General features: G+C 43.7%; 1 protein-coding gene across 16 annotated transcripts in view; it reads left to right on the plus strand.

Moving 5' to 3' along the window:
* ARID1B (AT-rich interaction domain 1B) overlaps positions 1-22,079 on the plus strand; it is a 449,099-nt gene that overhangs the window by 88,889 nt on the left and 338,131 nt on the right. The window lies entirely within an intron of this gene.

Below are 22,079 nucleotides of genomic sequence, written 5' to 3' on the forward strand. Positions count from 1 at the left end.
TTTGATTGGAATGAACAGCCACAGTAGGATTTGGAGATGAAACATGATGGAAGCCTGTTAGTGTAAACTGCCAATAATTTCTAATAGTCAGGAACAAGAAGACCATTAGAAAATGGGACTTATGCCAAGAAAAAGGTAGTAAGATCAAATGATAGTCTTCCTGTAGTCCACGGCTGTAAAGTTTGATTTTCCTGCAAGTTCATTATCTACCGTCCATCCCAAGCTGAAAACCATAGTTTCTACCCTTTTATTTACTTGGGGATGACTGTAAGAGAAGTAAAGAATTTCAGTCTTCAGTTGGAAAAATTCTGATTCTGACTTCCATTTAATAGAGTATTTAGTAATTCCCACCAAAGATGGTTAGTTAACTTGTCAGTGACTGATTTTTTGAGGAACAGCATTCTCTGCTTTTCATAATTAAAACAGTGGGCTGAAAGCAGATATTTTCTCTTTCTCTCTCTCTTTGGTATTTCCTAGCCTGTGATAATCTGTCTCTTGAGGAAAAAGCGTTGTCTGTCTGAGCGCCCTGTCTGTGCCAGGGTATTTGCCTGTGGTACAGCCACATTTTATAATTTCTCTAATGTCACAAAAACTTGCTTTGGAAAAAAGACGTATGTTCTAGGCCTCTGAGAACAAATGGAGAGCCAGAGAGCAGCTGTGTCAATAATCTTACATGGTGTGGTCATGAGTGTGATAGAGGTTTATATATAGAAGAGCGGGGGGGATATAGGGATTTTATGGAGGCTGAAGTGGGTAGGCCTGACAGGAAGGTAGGTCACATTTAAACTGACTTTTAGTGAGAGAATAATAGGAGCGTGTGTTGCGTGTGTGCGAGCCTATCATACTCTTTTTTTTTTTTTTAAAGTTTATTTATGTATTTGATACAGAGAGAGAACGAGCAGGAGAGGAGCAGAGGGGGGGGGGGGAGAAAGAGAAAATCGCGAGCAGGCTCTGCACTGTCAGCGTGGAGCCCGTGTGGGGCTCGAACTCCCGAACCCTCGAGGTCATGACCTGAACTGAAATCAAGTGTCGGACGCTTCACCGACCGAGCCACCCAGACACCCCTGTGTGGGTCACACTCTCCACAGTGGAAACAGTATATCTGGTGTTTTATGATCCTAAACTTATATGCTGTGTTGAAGAGCAGCATGATTCTCCTAGGGCTAAAGACGTTGGAGAAGGTGGTACAAGTTTGGATTGGGAAGGAAGAGGAGAGAAAGATGGTGAATGGGAATGGTCTTATGTACCGTCCCAAGGAATTTGAACTTCACCCTGTCTAAATAGGAGCTCTTTGTGGGGCACCTGGGTGTCTCAGCCTGTTGAGCGTCTAGTTCTTGATTTCGGCTCAGGTCGTGATCCCGGGGTCGTGGGATCCAGCCCCGCGTCAGGCTCCACACTGAGCATGGAGCCTGCTTGAGATTCTCTCTCTCTGCCCCTCTCTGCTGCATGCGCACTCTCTCTCTTGCTCTCTGTCTCAATTTAAAATAAATAAGAGCGCTTTCTGTTATTGTGGGAAGTTTTAAGCTGGGAAGGAAAGAGGAGATCTGTATGTCAGAAGGAGACCCGTAGGTCAGAAGATGCGGAAAGTGGAAGAAGGGGGAACGATAAGTGCGACCCTACTAGAGCTGGAGGGGTAGTGCTTGGTCCAGGGTGCGTTCAATAGGTTGAATACACGGATCTTAGTTACCAGATTCAGGCAAGGCAAGGGAGGGCCTTGGGGCACCTGGTGAGATGTCAGTACAGAGATGCAGGAATCCAGGAGGGGCAGCAGATCTGAGAGAAGGTAGTGACTTTGGTTTTATGGTGGGAGCCTGCAGGAAGCGGAAGTGGTCAATGGGCAGGTGGAAAGAGGGTCAGGGGAGTTGTGGATGCTGAGAGAGAAATGTGAGGTTCCGTTCTGGGGTTACTGTGTGGCTCAGTGGTTCTAGTCCTGGCATCTCTTCAGAATCAATTGGGAAACTTTAACATAAAGTGTACATGGTGAGCCCATCCCCAGCAGGTTTATTTTACTTTGTCTTGGGTGGGTCCTTGACCCTGTGTAACCTGGGTTGAGAATCTCGATGGTGGGTTTATAGTAGAAGCCCCAGGAAAGGATGTGCGTTGCCTAAGGAGAATAAAAGAGGGGGGACGGACCTTGTTACCCAGCTACTTAAGGGGTGAATGGCAAAACAGGAGATAGTGAGCAAGCCTGGCACAGAAGGCAGAGCAATGGGACGAACACCGGGGAGAGTTGTGCCGTGAGAGAGATGGGGGTGGGGCCGGTAGAGAGGAGTGTAGATGGCCAGCGACGTCCAGTGCCATGGAAGGGTCAAGAAGAAAGAAGGATTAAGAAGTGGCCAGAGGTTTTTTTGGTTTTTTTGGCTGTGATTTGATAGAGCTAAATCGCAGTGGTTTGAGGAGTGAACGAAGAAAGGCAAGGAGGCGGTGAATGTAGACTGTTCGTTGAGTCTGCACGTCTTGTCCCGTGAGGTCCTGGTTGCTTCTGCGTTGTCGAATGCCTGCTCTGTGCCCACCTGGGTGCTGGGGCCCAGCAGTTTCAGTTTTGACTAAGCTACTTCCTTACCCCGGGAGGTTTATGGTCTTGTGAGGAGGCAGGTGAAGAGGGGACGACTTAGTTCGAGATGATGCGTTGAGTTTCATAAGATGAATAAGTCACTTGAAAGGTGGGCCTTGTGTCTCAAAAGGTGGGCCTTGTGTCTCAGGTGGAAAGGGTAGCACCAGGGGGCAGGGTCGGGGGGCCAGGCAGTCTTGCTTGTTAGAGGGACCTGCCCTTAGTTGCATGCGAGTAGCTCACTCGAGGTGATACTGGAAGATGGGCTTGGGTCCCAGAGAACTCCGAATGCCAAGCCGGGAGGCCTGACTTGATCCTGTAAGCAATATGGGGCCTTTCTAGTTCAAGGGGGGAGCAGGGGTGAACCTTGAAATTAGCATTTTAGGTCGATCATTTTCTGCCCACTGCCCGATGAGGAAGAAGGACTGAAATGGAGAGAACCTGGAGATGGGGAACAACCTGTTCCGAGCAGAGTAAAGTAGGACCCCGGTGGATTTGTACGGTAGGGACAATAAGGGGTGAGACTGAATATTTGTGTCCCCACAAAATTCGTATGTTGGATCCTAAACCGCAGTGTGGTGGTATTAGGAGGAGGGGTCTTGGGGTGTGGTCCTGAGGACACAGCCCTCGCGAATGGGATTAGTGTTCTGTAGAGCTGCCCAGAGAGCTCCCTGGCCCCTTCTACCATGCGAGGACACCATGAGAAGGTGGCTGCCTATGAACCAGACACTGAATCTGCTGGTGGTGACTTGATTTTGGACTTTCCAGCCTCCAAAACTGTGAGAAATAAATTTCTGTTGTTTATAAGCCACTGGATTTATGATAATTCTGTTATAGTCTGAAGGGGCCGAGACAGGTTGCTGTAAATCTGTGTAGAAGGGAGACCGGGCGGGAGGCACAGAGGCTTATCGTATTGGGGTAAGAAGGTGCAGGGTGCTAGGGGACGAGTGTCGGATGACTCCACATTCCTGCTTTGGTCGGAAGAGAAGAGTTTGGCTCCAAGCCAAGAGCCTGAATACAAAAGGAGAGGCAAATTTTGTGGGTGATGGTGATGACTGATGATGGATTTGAGTTTGGAAATATTGAGTTTGACTCGGTTGCAGTTAGTTGTGTATCAGAGGATAGTGGAGAGAGTATTTTGTATCCTTTTTTCCCTTTAAGAATCTTAAAGAAACGGATCCGCTCCGTTCTCATAAACCTCCCTGTGAGATAGATACAGGGTAGTCGTTTTCTTTATTTTACAGATGGGGGAGCTGAAGCAACTAAAATACTAAGTGACTTCCCAAAAGCGTGAACAGCAAATGGAACGTAGGTTAATGAATACCCACCCCAGTTCTGTATTCGTATAGTGTGGACAGTTCTGTGTGCCTATAGTAATTGCCAAAAATGTGTTTTCAGTTGTTGAATGGATGACAAGTGAACTGTCGTGACCTCCGTGATGCTGCACACAGCTCCTGGGCGTTTTGGTTGGGCAGGCACCTCTCTGAGCCCCCGGTTCTTCATCTGCAAAATTGGGTGCAAAAATGTTCAAACCAGGAAGGGTCTCTTTCTTCTCCCTTCCTGCAGAAGGGAGAAGAAAGAGACCCTTCCTGGTTTGAACATTCCGTGTTTCTAGACTTTCAGTGCCATCATCTTGAGATTGTTCTCTAAAGTAACTAAAAAATAACGTGCAACCCCTAACAGGTGATTTATCTTCTACCCTTTTTTTCTTCAAGTAGAGAATGGAAAAATTATGTCTGTAGAACACAGTGAGCTAGAAATGGCTTGTGAGAACTAGTTCTGTATTTTCTTAAAATTAATCTTCTCCCTCATAGCAAAGCCTCATGTACTTAAAGTAATTGAATGGGCTGCAGGGTATACTGGGAATTGTAGTTTTCCACTTCTTTGTGTTCTGAAGATTAATAATCTTGCAACCCTCTGAGGGAGATAAGGAGAGGACGCTCTCTGACAAATTGTTATCTTGTCTTTCAGAAGTGTGCTTTGAGCAGTGAATATACCCTCAATGCCTCCCTTGGGCTTTTAGCTCGATTCTAAGTAATGGTAATATATAAAGTATGGCTTTAAAAATTTTTTTTGGCTTATGATACTGTACTTTTCTAGTGGTGTCTTTAATCTTTTCTTTTGGCCTAGTTTTAAGAAAGTTTTTATTTGTATCAAGGTTACAGATGTAAATGGTTTACGAAGACCGTGGTTTTACAAGATCTACTGTAGAAAAACAGTAGTCACCGCCCTCCTTCCCCCATTTCACTTCCCCAGAGGCAACCACTTTGAACTCTTTTAGTTAGCGGATTTTTCGAGGATGCCTCCATATTTTTCAATAACGCTTACTTGTGTTGCTGCCTTCAGTTTCTCACTCTGTCCTCATCATAAGCATGGATCCTTCATGCCCGCTCGTTCTCCCTGTATAGCTTTTTTGTGACTTTGGTTTGCTCACTGTTGTATTGACATTATTGAGACTGGGGAAACTTACTCAGAAATGAGCCATATAGTAAACTTTTCTCCTTTCCTGCTCAGCTCTTTGTTTTTCTCTGAGTTGAGAGTTGGTTTTTGCTTACTTTTCTACATGTACTTACCACTCACTCCACTTAGGGTTTTTAATTAGTTACAACCGCCCGCCTTTTGTTGTAAGATGTTCAGTTCCAACAGGTACGTTATCAGTTTCATCTTGCAGAGGCGTCTCTGGTGGGTTCTCTGGCTGGCTGGGCCCTCCCTGGGTTACCTCTGTGTCAAGTGCACACTTCCGGGGATCTCCCCTTACTTACTTTCATCTTGGAATTTCCTTCCACCTCTCTTCCTGTGTTGCATCTCTGGTTTCCTGGATTCTGTGTGTTTCTTCTTTTGGTGCAGCCCATCCTCCAGTAGCTTTCTCAGGAATGTTGTGGGGAAGTAAGATGTTCAGATCTTGCATGTCTGAAGATGTCTTCATTTTACCCTCATACGTGACTTACCGCTTGACTGGGAATAGGGGTTTGGAAATGATTTTCCTTCAGAATTTGGAAGCAGTTGCTTGACTGTCATTTAGCCCCTGGTGTTGCCGTTAGGAGATCTGAAGGAAGCTGTTCGTCTTGCTTCCTGGTTCTTTGCGTGGGGCCTTTCTAGATGCTGCCTGTCCACACTCCCTGACCGATGTAGCACCTCCTTTTCCCCAGTGGCCTTCAGTTTCACCTAGATCCCTTTTTACCCACTGCCCTGTGTACTCTTTCAGCCTTGGGGTCATGTCTCGAATTACTTCTTTTATCTCCCTTACTCCTTAATTTTCCCTCTTCTCTCATTCTAGGACTTTTGTCACCTGATACTGGACTTACCAGACTTCTAACTGATCTTTTCTACTATTTTGTATGTCATTGTCTTTTTCTTCCCGGTTCTGGAAGGGTTCCTTGTGCTATTGCATTTTTAATTTGCAAGGCTCTTTCTAGGCCTCTCCGAGCCCCTCCCCCACCCCTGCCCTCCTTCCTCCCTGCTTCTCCTCCCTCTTTTTTCCTTTTCTTAGTTCTTTTTTATTTTGTTTTAATAGAACCCTATTCTTGTTTCACGATTATTTTTTATATTATGGAGATGTTATGATTGTAGTGTGTTTTGCATCATTTCGTTGCCTTCTAATTTGCCTCCCGCCCCGCCCCGCCCCCCCCCAGCCTCCTGGTTTATTTTGGTCTCTGTTTTCCTGTTGAAGGCTTTCCTCAGCTACCAATGATTCTTGCTTGTCCAAATGCCACAGGAGGGCTTGCTGACCATAAGATCTACGGGTGAGGTACCTGGGTGGGTTGTTTAGGGGAATTTAGGACGCCCCCACTCCTATTCCAGTATATATTTAGAGTTTTCCTGTTGGACTGGCCTCAGATTGACCATGGGAAGAGGGCAGTTGGTAGGGTTGTATGAAGGTGTCTCCGTATTCAGTAGTTATTGATCAACCACAGCACTCCTATAGCAGTGGTTCTGCAGAACTGCTGTGTTTCCCCTCATCTGGGAATGAATCTCTGGGTTTCTGCCAGGTTGAGGGAGATGCTGAGCTTAGTGGGAGAGACACCCCACCCCCACCTCCCCAGCAACCCACTCTGTGCCCAGAGGTATCTGGTACCACCGATTTCCGAGCCTTTCGAAGATTCTCCCTCATCAACTGTGTTGGCTGAGTTAGTTCCTAATTGTCCATCTGTTTCTTGCATCCAAAATTTTGTTGCCGTTGTTCCTGTTCTTGTGGGAAGCAAACAAACAAACAAAATGAATGAAAAGGCAAACCATACTGTCATTTTTGTTTGGGGGAGGGAATGATAACTAGATGTAAGTGTTGAATCTGTGATGTTTATCCAGCGTCTTTCTAGGTTATAAATAGTACATTTACATTTGTGGGTCTGACCTGTGTGTGCTACTTTATAAATTCCTTTGTAATTTATGTGACTATGTACTTAACTGTGAGTTATAGTCTGTCCAATACATAAACAGAATTGTCACAGACATTAAAATGTAATTAACAGCTCAAGAACTGTCTACACTCTGTGATCTCTTTTGAGTGGCTTATACTGTTCACAAGTTGAAAACGTGGTTGATTTTGCAAGCATCATGGAAATTATTTCATTTATTTTTTTTTTTTAATTTTTTTTTTTCAACGTTTTTTATTTATTTTTGGGACAGAGGGAGACAGAGCATGAACAGGGGAGGGGCAGAGAGAGAGAGGGAGACACAGAATCGGAATCAGGCTCCAGGCTCTGAGCCATCAGCCCAGAGCCTGATGCGGGGCTCGAACTCACGGACCGCGAGATCGTGACCTGGCTGAAGTCAGACGCTTAACCGACTGCGCCACCCAGGCGCCCCGGAAATTATTTCATTTAAATGTGCCTTAGTGCATCTTATTTTCTGTGTAGACATCTGAAAATGACTTGTGACCACAGTCTTTCCCTGTACATGAATACCCTGTGCAGCATGGCTTAGTGCAGTGCTGACTTGTTAAAATGGTATTTGTTTCAGAAATTTTATTTCCCGTTGAAGACACGTATGTACACACGCCAGTGTGGGTGCGTGCACATACGAATAATCCGTCATGGCACTCTTGCCGTGTCTTCCGTGCTTCAAGGGTATGGCATGCTCTCGGCCTGGGAGTGGGAGCGTGTCAGGCCGCATTCTCAGCCAGCAGGCCCCCCCACACCGTCCTGCAAATGCTCTCAGCCACCTTGCGATGACATGGTCCGCGGCTTGCACGCTCGAGTCTTCTGGGGCCTCTCTTTCTGCCCCTTATTACACCCTCTGATGGACAGCTTTGATCTCTGATGACCAACAGAAGGTGTACAAATGACATTTCTGGACCTACTAAAGAGGAACAAAGGAGATTATCTTGCTGGATATTAAAATACAAGTTTGATGGTAGTGTGACGCGCCTTCGTGGAAAAATTTGTGGAGGTCCAGTCAGAGCCTGGTGGAAGTCCTTGGCCACGCCAGCGAGCTCTGGTGTCCTGGGGGCTTGGCCAGCAGATGCAGGAAAGCCAGCTGGAAGCCAAGAGCTGCAGAGGCCTCACTGCTTGAGGGGACCGGAAGAGTATGGAAGACTGTTTGCTGGCCTCCTTTTCCATGGGCATAGCTGCTAAGAACAGAAGTTTCCCCACCTCGATGGTGTAAGAGGTATGAACAAACCGCTTCCTGGGGAAAGCTGATGTAGTGATTTTATTGGAATATTTGATTCTTCAACTGAATGTGCTAAAGAGTTCCTGGATGGTGTCATTATCAGAAATACTTTTATATACTGGGGCACCTGGGTGGCGCCTGACTCTTGATCTCAGCTCAGATCTTTAAAAAAAATTTTTTTTTTTTAACATTTATTCATTTTTTGAGAGAGAAAGAGCACAAGCAGGGGAAGGGCAAAGAGAGGGGGAAGACACAGAATCTGAAGCAGGCTCCAGGCTCTGAGCTGTCAGCGCGGAGCCCGATGCGGGGCTTGAACTCATTAATGCGAGATCCTGACCTGAGCCGAAGTCAGACACTCAACCGACTGAGCCACCCAGGCGCCCCTCAGCTCAGATCTTAATCTCGGGATTGTGGGTTCAAGCCCCGTGTTAGGCTCTGCTCTGGGTGTGAAGCCTATTTAAAAAAAAAAAAAAAGAAGTACAATATAGTATAATATAATATAATGTAATATAATGTAATGTAACGTAATATACTATAATATGAATATTATGTTATATAATAATATATGTATAATTTTTTTCACTTTGTTTATATGTGAAAAGTATCTGAACATATTATTTTGAAGTTTTAAAATAATGCTTTGGAATACTTTTATTTTTTTCATTTAGGCTTTCTAAATGTCTGTCTTTACAGATTAAGAATAAGAATGAGAATCTACTTGCAATGTGACTTTTTAAAAATAGTATTTCATTTCAGAAGTGGAGCAGCAGGTCTCGAACTGTTCTCTTCACACGCCCTCCCCTAAAATCTCACTCTGCACATTTGGGTGCAAAATACAAGTGCTCTATGGACAAAATAATCTTTCATAAAAAGACAGATGGAAAACCCCCCACAGACGTTTGTTTCAGGAATTAACTGAACATTCGGGATGGGTTGCTGTGCTGTTAGTGATCGGGTCTTCTTCACTTTATCTTCGCGCTCCTGCCGCAGTTGCCACTCCTCCCGGCGCTCTGCACACATTCCCGCCCTTCCTGCCGGTCCGTCCATGCTGAGCAGCCGCTTCATCCTGCGTCTCTGAGGCAGGAAACTCGTAGCAAGCTGCCAGATGAATGCTTGTGTCAGTGCCGAACCAGGAATGGCTATCTGATTTGTTCCTTTGGATCAGTCTTCCTCGTGGCCCTTACTATTTGTTGGGTGGTTCGGATAAAGTGTAACTTTTTTTTTTTTTTTAATGTTTATTTATATTTGAGAGAGAAAGAGAGAGAGACAGAGCATGGGTAGGGGAGGGGCAGGGGGAGAGAGAGAGAGAGAGAGAGAGAGAGAGAGAGAGAGAGAGAGAGAAAGATGCATAGAATCCGAAGCAGGCTCCAGACTCCGAGCTGTCAGCACAGAGCCCCACGCGGGGCTGGAACCCACAAACCGTGAGATCATGACCTGAGCTGAAGACGGTTAAGTGACTGAGCCACCCAGGCGCCCTCAGTGTAACTTTTCAAAAAATGAGCTCAGTTACTTCTAATCTTCCTTCCTAGAGAAAATGGTGTTTCTTTAGTTTTTGTGACTGACGGACTTAGATGCCCCATCGTTATCATTGCAACATTACGATAAATATTAATGATCTAAACAAAATATGGTGAAGAACTGACCTTAGAAAATAAAAATTCTGAAAGGCTTTCAGACCAAACACAACCAAATAACATATTCAGTATTCAAACACAAAACTGTTCAGGACAGTAGATGATGCTACTTAGAAACAGGATTTAGAAGGGGTTTTTTAATTGTCACTTTTTAAATACGGTATTTTTTATCAATGTGAAATTGAAAGATTTTGAAGAGGAATTCATCAAAATTATTACAAAATAGAAGAGGTGACAGACTAGTGAAGAATAGTGATTATTGGGGTATCTAATTTTAAGTGATTGAAGAAAGAGGCACTGGATGGTTTATAAAGCTTTTCTGATTAAAAAAATGAATTTAGTTTTTCTCTTCAGTGCATTAAATCTGGCTTATCAGCTGAATCTTTCTATTTAATTTTAATAGGTGTACTGTATATATGTTTTTCAAAAAGAATTTGAAAATCTGGAAATCTGTATTCAAATTTGTGTCAGAAGTGGCTAAATTCTCAGATTGAGTAATTCTAGCTGTTTTTCCTAATGGTAATTCTTACAAAGAGACTAAACAAAAACTTTCTGTATCTCTCTCAGATCATTTTTTTTTTTTTTAATAGTTCATTCATCTTCCACTGGCTCAGCATCTGGCTGTAAAAAGTGAATAATAGTATTTATTTGATAGAAATTCATTTTACATTTTTGGATGAAAAGTATCATTTGAAGATAAACATTGAAGACTACAACCATCTTATAAATATTGACTAAATTTATGCTGAAATTAATGAATTTTTAAGCTGCTAGTCTGCATACATTTGATTTATCTGAAAATAGAACTAAAGAAGAAGAGTGTCAGTGATGTATATTAATTACTCTGAGGGGTTGGGACAGATAAAGACTTCATCTTATGCTGTTTTTTTTGGTCACACCGATTTAGTAGGCTTACAGGCATGCGTGTGGAAGCCACCAAGAGTTAATATGCGTGTCAGGTAACAGTGAAGGAATGGGTTTGTCCAAAGTGAGCCGTAAAGTGAATTTCCTTATGTCAGATTTCATGTGCCCATTGAGATTCCTTAAAGAAGTAAGAAATACTAAATAAAGTGATGCGTTCCTATGGGGGGAAATTGGTTTTGAAAACTAGTAGTGAAATCACACTCAACTTCAGACATCTGTTGAAGATGCCTATCTAAATATCTTTTCCAATAATGTTTTAATACTCATAGTAACAAGACAGAGTAGTTGATAATTACAGATACTACTGACTGCCCTGGTGAATGTTCCCTACCCATCAGGGAGCGAGGGGAGTCGGACAGGGGGAGGGCAGCCAGTCCGGATGTTGTCTGCCTTTTCCAGGACCGTCTTCACCCTGAGCACTGCTTGGGTCAGACTCTGCTTCTGTCGTCATTCCTACTTGTCCTTTTCATTCCAGAGGGTCCCAGCTCTGTAACACCCTGGATCACGGGGCCTTTGAAGAAGTTGGAAAGCCAGTGGCCGAAATACCCACTCCCTGGCCTCTCCTTGTTAATGGACATGACCATGCTGCATTCTGTTGGGTGACAGTGGGAGAGGCCGGAGAGAGCTCCCTGTTTCACTGGGGATTTCCATCAATCTCCCTTCTTTCTCCCAGCTGGATGCATATATGGTAGGGTAGCAAGTCCCAGTTCCGAGGCCCAGTCCTGGCTTGTGCTAAGCGATGGGACTCTGGCAGGGAGCTCCAGCTTACATTCTGATGGCTGTTTATAGCTAGACCCTGCCTGACCCTGAGTACAGTGCATCCCGCCTGGTGCCCGAGGCCAAGGACACGTGGAAGTGTCCTAACTTCAGGGCTCAGGATAACAGGGAGCAGATCTATTTGCCATCTAACAGATTCACTGGATTGGTTTCATTCATTGTCCTTTACACATCTGTAGTTTCAAAAGCGTCTTTTGCTTTGGTGGCTATGTATTGAGGACCTTGCTTTGAAGTAGGTCCCGTCAGAGACTGAGTCTGTGTGGTAGCTTAGAACTTCTGGTGGAAAAACGTGGATTCTGGATTTTGCTGGGAGAATAAAAATACGTTAAGCAGTACTTGAAATGGTAGTGTATGTCCCCATACATAGGAAAAAGAGCCGCTAGGTATATTGTATTTGAACGTTACGTGTATGTTTAAAGTTCCAAAAAATTGTATGACATTGGACTCTAGACCTATAGCTAATATTTTGTTAAACCTATCTGTAACAGTATTCAGCGATGAGTCTGTATTCAAAAATTCTCTAATAACATCTAACAGACAACAGTCATCATGTCTGAACCAATTTCATATTTGTGATTTTCATTCTTGTTCTGTGATTCTAGAATTTTTGGATTTCCTAGTATTATGCTTGAGGGGGCTTTAGTGTGTATCTCAGTAAGTTTTGTAACTAGAATTGAAGGGTTTTTTTTCTCCCTTGTCATTAATATGGAGAAGGAAAGACTACCCATTGATGGCGATATACAAACAAGCTAGAAACTATGATGACTTTCACAGTTTCTTCTTTATCACACAGCCTGTGTTCCTTATGTGTACCCATATGAACTACAGTCTGTGGGATAGAAAAGTCAAACTTCTGGAGAACAGGGCTTATTCATGTCTTATGTGCAGGCACCTCGCTGGCCTAGTTCCTGACAAGTAGGGGGTGCTAAATAATTTGTTAAATGAAGGTAGTAACAGAACATTGAGGGAAGCCCACTGAATGGCCTTGTTGACTTATGCAACGGACAGTGGAAAAAAGGTCTTTGATAGAATGAAGATCAGATCCCCTGGACAGGTCTCTTGAACATTATTATACAGGGTGCGGTGGAGAAGGCCTGATACAGATGAGGGACTAAGACTTAGAGTGGTGAAGTTACTCTAGGTCACATAATTAAGTGATGGGGGCCAGATGAGAATCCTGGTCTGATAGGATGCTTAATTACTATTTTATCTTACTTTTGTGAGTTTGTAAGTGCCATGCGGAAGGCCCTATTTTGGTTTGAAAATATCTTTCCTCTAGATGCTCTCACTTGCTCATAGTCTTTGGGACTGTGTGACTGCAGGGACAGCCTGCATGTCCTTGTTGCGCCGCCTCTGTGACATGGTTACGGGAGCATCACCATGCAGGTGTAGTGTTGTATATGTATGTATGTCCTGTGTCCTAGAATGCTAGTACCTTCCAGGGCCAGTTGGCACTTGGCTCATTAGGAGTTACAGAAGCTGTTACTTCTTTTTTTCTTTCTTTAAAAAAATTTTTTTTAACATTTATTTATTTTTGAGACAGAGAGAGACAGAGCATGAGTAGAGGAGGGTCAGAGAGAGAGAGAGGGAGACACAGAATCTGAAACAGGCTCCAGGCTCTGTACTGTCAGCACAGAGCCCGACGCGGGGCTCGAACTCACGGACCATGAGATCATGACCTGAGCCGAATTCAGACGCTTAACCGACTGAGCCACCCAGGCACCCCTTCTTTTTTTCTTTCTTGAGGAACAACAATGTGCTTTTTTTCTGATGGCTCATTGGTGTTCGAATGGCTTATGTATACTTGAACGCTTAAGTTTTTGCTTTCTGTTTTTCTCCATGTTCTTAGATTCAAAAAATAATAAATATATGCTTATATAATGTGGCATGAAGACAAACGATATATGACCTTGAAGTACCGTATGACAGGGTGGGTGGAGTAGAGTCTATGCTGAGTAGAATAGACCTGGATATAAGCATCAGCTGCTTCTTAAGGTGAGTGATCTTGAGGAAGCTGCTTAACCAGTCTATATTACAATTTCCTCCTTATTAAAAGATAGCTGTAATTACTAAATGAGATCTCATGTGTGGAAGCAGGTAGCCTAGGACCTGGCATTAAATGCTTAGTAAAGGCTCTTTCCCCTCATTTCATCCTTTCTTGGAATCCTGGCTGATCTCATTAGCCCATCAGTTCCTTGCCTGTCTTGTTTTAGGACTTGATAAACATTTATCGATAGTTTCCATTCAGCAAGACAGAGCCTTCTAGGGGCAGGTTAAGGGGGAGGTAGGCATTTCGGAAATAATAAGACCACACAAACTTCTCTCCCCAGCTGCTCCTGCCATGCTGTTGATGTTCCACAAACCTGCTGGTGTGGTTATCCTTACGCTTTCTGTTTTTTGGCTCCCGGTTTTTCTACAAGCTCTTTCTTGCCTAGAGCTCCCAGGCATCTACCCATCCATATGGTACAATGGCCAGGCTCCTCCTTCCGGGACTCTCCCTTTCTCCTTCCACCACTCTTTGCATCACTGTATGCTCAGCTCCAGTGAGGCAGTGATCACACTGGACAGTTAATGTTTCTTCCCCCCCCCCCCCCCCCGTAGTACGTTATTACTCCCCCCCCCCCCCCCGCCCAAGTTTATTGAGGAATAATTGACAAATATAATTGCATATATTTAAAGTGTTCCATGTAGTGGTTTGGTGTACACACACACACACACACACACACACACACACATTGTGGAATGATTCCCAAAATCAAGATAATTCACACATCCATCACCTCATCTGGTTAACTCGTGTGTGTGTGTGTGTGTGTGTGTGTGTGTGTGGTGAGAATGATTAAGATCTACTCTTAGCAACGTTCAACTGTGTACTCTATTGTATTATTAAGTATAGTCACCATGCTGTACATTAGATGCTCAGAACTACTACTTATAACTGAAAATTTACACCCTTGGTACATTTCCTCCTTCCCCAGCCTCTGGTAATCACCATTCTATTCTCTGTTTCTATGAAATTGGCTTTTCTTTGTTCTTTTTCTTTAGATACCACATATAAGTGACACTCTACAGTTTTTATCTTACTCTGTCTTGGCCTGTTTCACTTCCACATTAATTCATGTTGTTGCGAATTGCAGGATTTTTTTTTTAATGGCTGAATAATATTCCATTGTATGTGTATCATTTTCTGTATCCATTCATCCATCAATGGATATTTAGGCTGTTGCCATATCTTGGTCATTGTGAATAAAGCTATAGTAAACACGGGGGGTGCAGGTATGCCTTTCAGATCCTGCTTTCGTTTCCTCTGGATATGTACCCAGGAGTGGGATTGCAGGATCATAATGGTAGTTCTATTTTTAATTTTTTGAGGAACTGCCACACTGTTTTCCACAGTGGCTGCACCAATTTACATTCCCACCAACAGCACACAGGAGTTCCCTTTTCTTCACATCCTCGCCAATGCTGTTATTTCCTATCTTTCTGATAATGACCATTCTAACAGGTGTAGGGTGATGTCTCATTGTGGTTTTGGTTTGCATTTCCCTGATTCTTAGTAATGTTGAGCACTTTTTCATTTATCTGTTGGCCATTTTTATGTCTTTGGAAAAATCTCTATTCAGGTCCTTTGCCCATTTTTTATTGGATTATTTGGGGCTTTTTTTGCTATTGAGTTGTTGGAGTTCTTTATATATTTTGGATATTAACCCCTTATCAGATACACGGTTTGCAAATGTTTTCTCCCACTGTGTAGGTTGCCTTTTCAATTTATTATTTCCGTTGCTGAGCAGATGTAGTCCCACCTGTTTACTTTTGCTTTGTTGCCTTTGCTTTTGGTCTCTTATCTAAGAAATAATTGCCAAGACCAATGCCAACGGGCCTTTTCCTTGTATTTTCTTCTAGGAGTTTTATGGGATCAAGTCTTAACATATAAGTCTTCAATCTTTCTCTAGTTAATTTTTGTGCATGGTGTGTATGCGTTCACTTTTATTCTTTTGCCTGTGGATATTCATTTACTGACGAGGCTATCTTCTCCCCATTGTGTGTTCTTGATGCCCTTGTCAAAAATTGAGGGTGTGTGCGTACATTTATTTCAGGGCTGTGTATTAAGTTCCGTTGGTCTCTGTGCCTGTTTTTATTCCAGTTACCATTCTGTTTTGATTACTGTAGCTTTGTACTATAGTTTGAAATCAGGAAGTGTGATGCCCCAGCTTTGTTCTTCTTTCTCAAGGTTGGTTTGACTAGTTATGGCCTTTTTTGTTTCGTGCAGATTTTAGGATAGATTTTTCTATTTCTCTGAAAAATGCCATTGGAATTTTCTTTACCTGTTGGACTCTGAGTGGATTGGCAGCCAGGGATCATGGATTTTCAAATCTTTGTTCCTGACACCCCATGCAATGCCTGACACATAGGATGCCCCTAGGGAACATGTGTTGAATAAATGGGACCTGGGCACAAATTTTGGTATCCATGTAAGACCAACCTATAGGTTTAACAGTTGGAAAATTCTGAGTTAGGCCACTTGTGTAGAATTTCCTGTCACTCTGATTGCACAGTAATTCAGTTCAAGTTACAGATATATTTTGTAAGTAAGTAGTTTTTTGTTTTTTGTTGTTTTAATTTTTAAATGTTTATTTATTTATTTATCTAGAGAGAGAGACAGAGAGACAGAGTGTGAGTTGAGGAGGAGCAGAGAGAGAGGGAGACACAGAATTCTAAGCAGGCTCCAGGCTCCGAGCTGTCAGCACAGAGCCCAGCGCGGGGCTCTAACTCATGAACCGCAAGATCGTGACCTGAACCTAAGTCCGAGGCCTAACTGACTGAGCCACCCAGGTGCCCCTGTAGTTTCTTTTTTCTTAGAAAACATCCTTCTAGTGAAGCAGTGATCATACTCTGAGTAGAGGACAACTCATACTAACGTATTTTTCTTACTGTAAACTTAAAAAGAATTTGGACAAGAATATTTTTGTGAACTCTGGTATAAAAATTAGAGACTGATTGTTTTGAAAGGGAGAAAGAGTGATTTCCGAGAGAAGTGAAAATATGAATATATGTCCGTGAAGACCCACAGCAGTACGTTTGCTGTCTGCAAACTGTGTGCCATTTTCCGCTGCCTCGCAAAGAGTTTCTCAGGCCTCCTCGGAAACAGCGACTCTTCCATCTGCTCTCCTGTCTCTCCTCCCAAAGCTGTGGTGTCCCCAGCCTCATGGGGCCATGCCAAAGAGTCATGTTTGAGGTGGCCTTGGTTTCAGTATTGGTTAACTTCTCGGGTTTAGTTTATTTCAGGGTAGGAGCCCCGGCTTCAGGTGTACCAGATTTCCCGTCTGACGTGTTCATTAGGCGTGTGACGTGGCTGGTACTCACCTGCCCGGCCGTGGGCGCCTCATCTATGAAGTGAGAGGATGACGTCCTCTACCTTACCAGGTTGGCAGGAGAGTGAAACACCACGGCACAAGGCCTAGCGTATAAGGTCTAGTGCCCGTCGTATAGCAGACCTGCGGACTGGGATGCCACCTCCCCCTCCTGTCTCTGGATAGATGGTTCTCCGAGGCCTTGGGTACCATTTTCAGCGCCTTCTCTTCTTGCACAGGACCTCTCTGTGCTGGCCTGCCCCTCCCCTCCTTCTGTCTTTGTCTCTTGTTCCTCCCCTTAGACAAAATCTGCCTTTTTAAATATATCCTGCATTTTTGTGCTGCTGTTTTTGATTTGGAAGTCCTATTCTCTTTACATACTTATCTCTGTCTGCCGGGGTCTCTCCTCAAAGCTCGACTCCATTTCCTTCATGGAGCTTGTCTGTGTCTCCAGAATGTGCCTAAAGTGTATTTCATCTCGGTCACAGTGTGTTGGGTAATTTGAGTACTGGTCCTTTGATCCTTGAGGGTCCTTGAGAGCAGGAGCCGTATCTTGACTTCATTGTTGTGGCATCCAGCAGAGTAGCCTGCCCCGTAGTAACTGATCAGTTAAAGGTTTGACTTTAGTTGGCATATAATATCTCCTTTTTTACCTGCTAAAATTTACAGTGTACTTTGAAAGATCGTCTTTAACTTGCCACTTTGAGTACAGCCATACTTTGTTTTATCTCACTTTGCTTTATGGCACTTCACAGATATTGTATTTTTTTTTTTTTTTAACAAATTAAAGGTTTTTGGCAACCCTGCGATTAACAAGTTTGTCGGTGCCGTTTTTTCCGACAGCATTTGCTCACTGCACGTCTCTGCCTCATTTTGCTAAATCTTGCAGATTTCAAACTTTTTCATTATTAGTATCATCATTTGTTAAGATGACCTGTGATCAGTGATCACAGCTCACCGAATGCCCAGATGATGATTAGCATTTTTTTTAACAATGAAGAATTTGTAAATTAAGGTGCGTACGTTGGTTTTTAGACCTACCGCTATTGCGCACTTACTAGACTGTGTAAGTGTGAACGTAACTTTTACGTGCACGGCGACACCGTAGGGTTCATTTGACCTTGCTTTCGTGCAGTCTTCACTTTATTGTACTAATGGGGAACCGCATCACAGTGTCTCTGACGTGTGCCTGTATACAGCTCAAGAGTGGTACCTAGACGAACATTTGAGACTGATAACCACTTATTCATTGTTCCCTCATTCCTTCATTAAATTGACCTTAAGTGCCATTGTATCGTAGTGTGTGATATAGCAGAAAACCCATTAGTTAGAAGTAAAGAATTCTTCAGTCTCATAGGAAATGATTGTATGGACCAGAAGATCAGATTTCAGAGCTTTACAAATTGTCGAGAACCATAAGCTTTCTTCATATCTGTGTTCATCTTTCAATTCAGTTAGTGAAATCTGTATTTTATTCTCTAGGAAAGTATAGAGTCATTTGCCATTTATTTAAATTAATTGCATTTATAATACTCCATGGTGAAAGTTGAGTGAGGTGAAACAGAGATATAAGGCAAGCTGAATTATATTCTGGAATAATGTTTTTGTTATTTTCATTCCATACTTTGCATTTCGGCGTGAGAATAATAGAACCTTGAAATTACTATAGTCTTTCTCCTGCCAGCTCACCCTCACAAAGTAAAGATGCCAGACTCGGCCCAAATTTAAAAGTATCATGTTTTTGCCAGTGTGCTATTGTTGAAAATGAATTCTTTAGGGGAAAAAAGTCACAAAGAAAGCTGTACTTATGGAGAATGTTTTCTTTGTTTTCTTTTTCTTAATAGAAGGATGGCTTACTGCCATGTTTTGTTGTTGTTTAATATTATAGAGGTTTTATTGCGGCTCTGTTGGTGATTACAAGAGTGCTGCATTTTGGCTACAAACGTAGTAAATGTGATGAAAATCCCCTATGTTGTACATTGTCTGAATAACATGTTTATGTAACACGCTAAATACTTCTGTTGGAAGAATTGCTTTCTTGAAAGGAGGTTGGAAGTTCCTTCTCGATTTTTAGTGTTACTGGAGTATATTTTGTTGAATATTCCAAATTACATGGGTATTTTAAAAACATCCTTAAAAATTTTTATTTACGCACACAATCATTTTTGAAGTCAGAGTTCTGAAAAGATTGAGAATTGTATCTCTGGATAGTACTGTTGATTTTCTTGTAACCTACTGGCCAGTGAACGGAGTTATTTAAAGAAATGTGTCCAGGGTCTGTATTTTTTTTAGAGTAGATCACACTCATGTCACATGCACAGACTAGTCCATTTGTATTTCTGTTTATAAAATGATATTGTGGTTATGTATGTCCTGACCCTGAACCCATGGCCGTGGTAGCCTCGTCTCTTTCCGGCCTGTGGACTCATGTTGAGTCCTGGCTTCCGCTTGTGATCTTGGCCTAGCTCTTGTCTTCTAGACCCTGCCATGTCTAGCTGTCTCCTGTAGCCTCTGCTGTTCTGTGTTGGTCCAATGATTCTGCCCAGTGCTATAGCTTATTCAGTTTGAGATTCCAGTTTCTAATTGTTAGAGGGGCCTCTCCACCTGTGTGTGTCTCTCGCAGCTCAGTTCTGAGTATCTCATTGGCTTCTTCTTTTCTTTTCTTTTCTTTTTTAAATTTTTTTTATGCTTATTTATTATTGAGAAACAGAGACAGAGCACGAGCAGGGGAGGGGCAGAGAGAAGGGGAGACACAGAATCCGAAGCCAGCTCCAGGCTCTGAGCTGTCAGTGCAGAGCCTGATATGGGGCTTGAACTCAAAAACCACGAGATCATGACCTGAGCTGCAGTCGGACGCTTAACCAACTGAGCCACCCAGGTGCCCTTTTTTTTTTTTTTTTTAAATGTTCATTTTTGAGAGGGAGAGAGAGAGAGCGTGAGCAGGGGAGGGGCAGAGAGGGAGGGAGACACAGAATCCAAAGCAGGCTCCAGGCTCTGAGCTGTCAGCACAGAGCCCGACGCGGGGCTTGAACTCAGGAACCGCGAGATCATAACCTGAGCCGCAGTCAGACGCTTAACTGACTGAGCCACCCAGGCGCCCTTATTTCATTGGCTTCTTACCCGGGTCTGTCACTAGCCCCATAAAGTCCTGGCACTGCCCAGTCACTGGAGTCAGCCACCTGCAAACCCTGCCTGGTGATCCCCTCACTGCCCACATCCCACTGATGGCTAATCCCTGCAGATTTTTTCAGACCTCTTCTGTCTCCCCCTGCCCCCCCAGCTCCACACCCCCTTCTCTGTAAGTTGAGTTCTTTGCCATCACTGGTGTGGGCAGTTGTTTTAGCTTTCCAAACAGTGACTTTGTCTCTTTCCTGCTTCTAGATCATTATTATTTTGAGGTCCATGGACCCCAGATTGTTCATAGATGGACTGCAGGAAGCTGTGAACCATTGGGAGCTAAATATTAAAATTTTCTGTATCTGGGTGGGCGCATTTTTCTGGCCATGATGTTTGCAAAGCATCTATGAATCTCAGGTGGTTGAGAACCAGGTTTTGTTTAGTTCTGTCTTCATATGGAGTCATCACAGTAATCTTGTTCAGATGTACATCTGATGTGTTAGTCTCCTGCTTGCATTTCTTTAGTGAATTCCTGTTAACAGTAAAATCCAAACTTGTCAACCTGGTGGCATGGCCCTTATGATCTGATGCCTGTCTTGCTTCGCAGTCTTAGCTCCTACTGGCCCCTTCCCCTAGACTTTGGATCAGTTTCCTGAAATACCTGCCGTTGGAGATTACACCATGTATGGTTTCATCCGTGCTTTGTTACACCCTTCCCTCCGTCGGAGAGGATCTGTACCTTCTTCCCCTTCTCTCCTTGCTTCTCATGTCTCTCTCTCCGTGAGATCTCCCTTGTCCACTGGCCCCCACTTTAGTGATACTTCTCTGTGTTGAAATTCCTGGTTGGTATTTGGAGGTGTCTACTCCTGAACTTGTGATCTTCACTTAACACATTAGAACTGCCTGTCCCCGGAGTACCTGGGTGGCTCAGTCAGTTAAGCGTCTGACTTGAGCTCAGGTCATGATCTCACAGCTCGTGGGTTCTAGCCCCACGTCGGGCTCTGTGCTGACAGCTCAGATCCTGGAGCCTGCTTTGGAGTCTGTGTCTCCCTCCCTCTCTGACCCTCCCTAGCTCATTCTCCTTCATTCTCTCTCTCTCTCTGTCTCTCTCTCTCTCAAAACAAAGAGGAACTGTCTGTCCCTTAAGTCTCATTGCCAGTTACCTGTGGGCCTTCTCACATAACTCTATTAATTCTTGACTTTTGATTAGTTGCCTCTTCAAATATTTTGAAGAGCTTGGTTCTTTTCTTGCTCCTGCCCTATGGTCTTGATCAAGCAACTGCCCTTCGTCATTTGTATCATGACAGCTAGGTATCACGTTCTGCCTTCTGTTTTTGCTGTGCAGTGCTACTCATTTGGAAGTGTTCATGTGGTCTCTCTATTTATCTTTCCTACCATTTCAGAAATGGCTTGTATCAGCCAGCATCCTTAGTTGCAAGCAGTGAACACCGAGGCTGGCCATTCCAAGCAGGAAAGGAAGTGTAGACTGGTTACTGGGAAGCCTACAGAATCGCCACGAAGGCTGAAGAACTGGGCCAGCAGGAAGGGCGGGCACAAGGGAGACTGATGCTAAAACTAGGACACAAGGACAGAAGTATCCACTGTCACTTAGCATGATGCCTAACATCATAACCCACAGCTTGTCCATCATCACCCCTACTGGTGTCCTGGTGACACTTATGACACACAGTCTGAAGTTGTGTGCTGCTGGGTGTACTGCCAGGAAGAATGCTTCCTGACCTTGTTTCATTGTGTTACCTGCTGAGTTAAAGATCAGGGCATGTGCATCTGATTGGCCGATCCTGGGTCACGTGCCAATACCCAGTTGCCGGGGAGTTTGGGAAAGTAACTGTGTACTTTCTTCGGCCTCTCTTTTGGGAGGCCGAGTCAGCCTCTACAATTCCGCCACCAGTTGCAATGTGGTTTTCTCCCCACTTGCCACCAAGTAATTCTCAGACACCATTTGGGTGTCTTGCAATTTAACTCAGTTGTGACACCACCTACCTGGAGAAAGCATCAGATCCCACAGGTTAAGGGCTCAGTCCTGCAAGTCAGGTCTCCCACCCCGACTTCAGGTGATACTGTCTCTTTGTCACCTGTGCTCCTGACAGACTG

The sequence above is a fragment of the Panthera onca genome, chromosome B2 (genome assembly GCF_046562875.1).
Source record: "Panthera onca isolate mPanOnc1 chromosome B2, mPanOnc1 haplotype 2, whole genome shotgun sequence".
NCBI lineage: Eukaryota > Metazoa > Chordata > Mammalia > Carnivora > Felidae > Panthera > Panthera onca.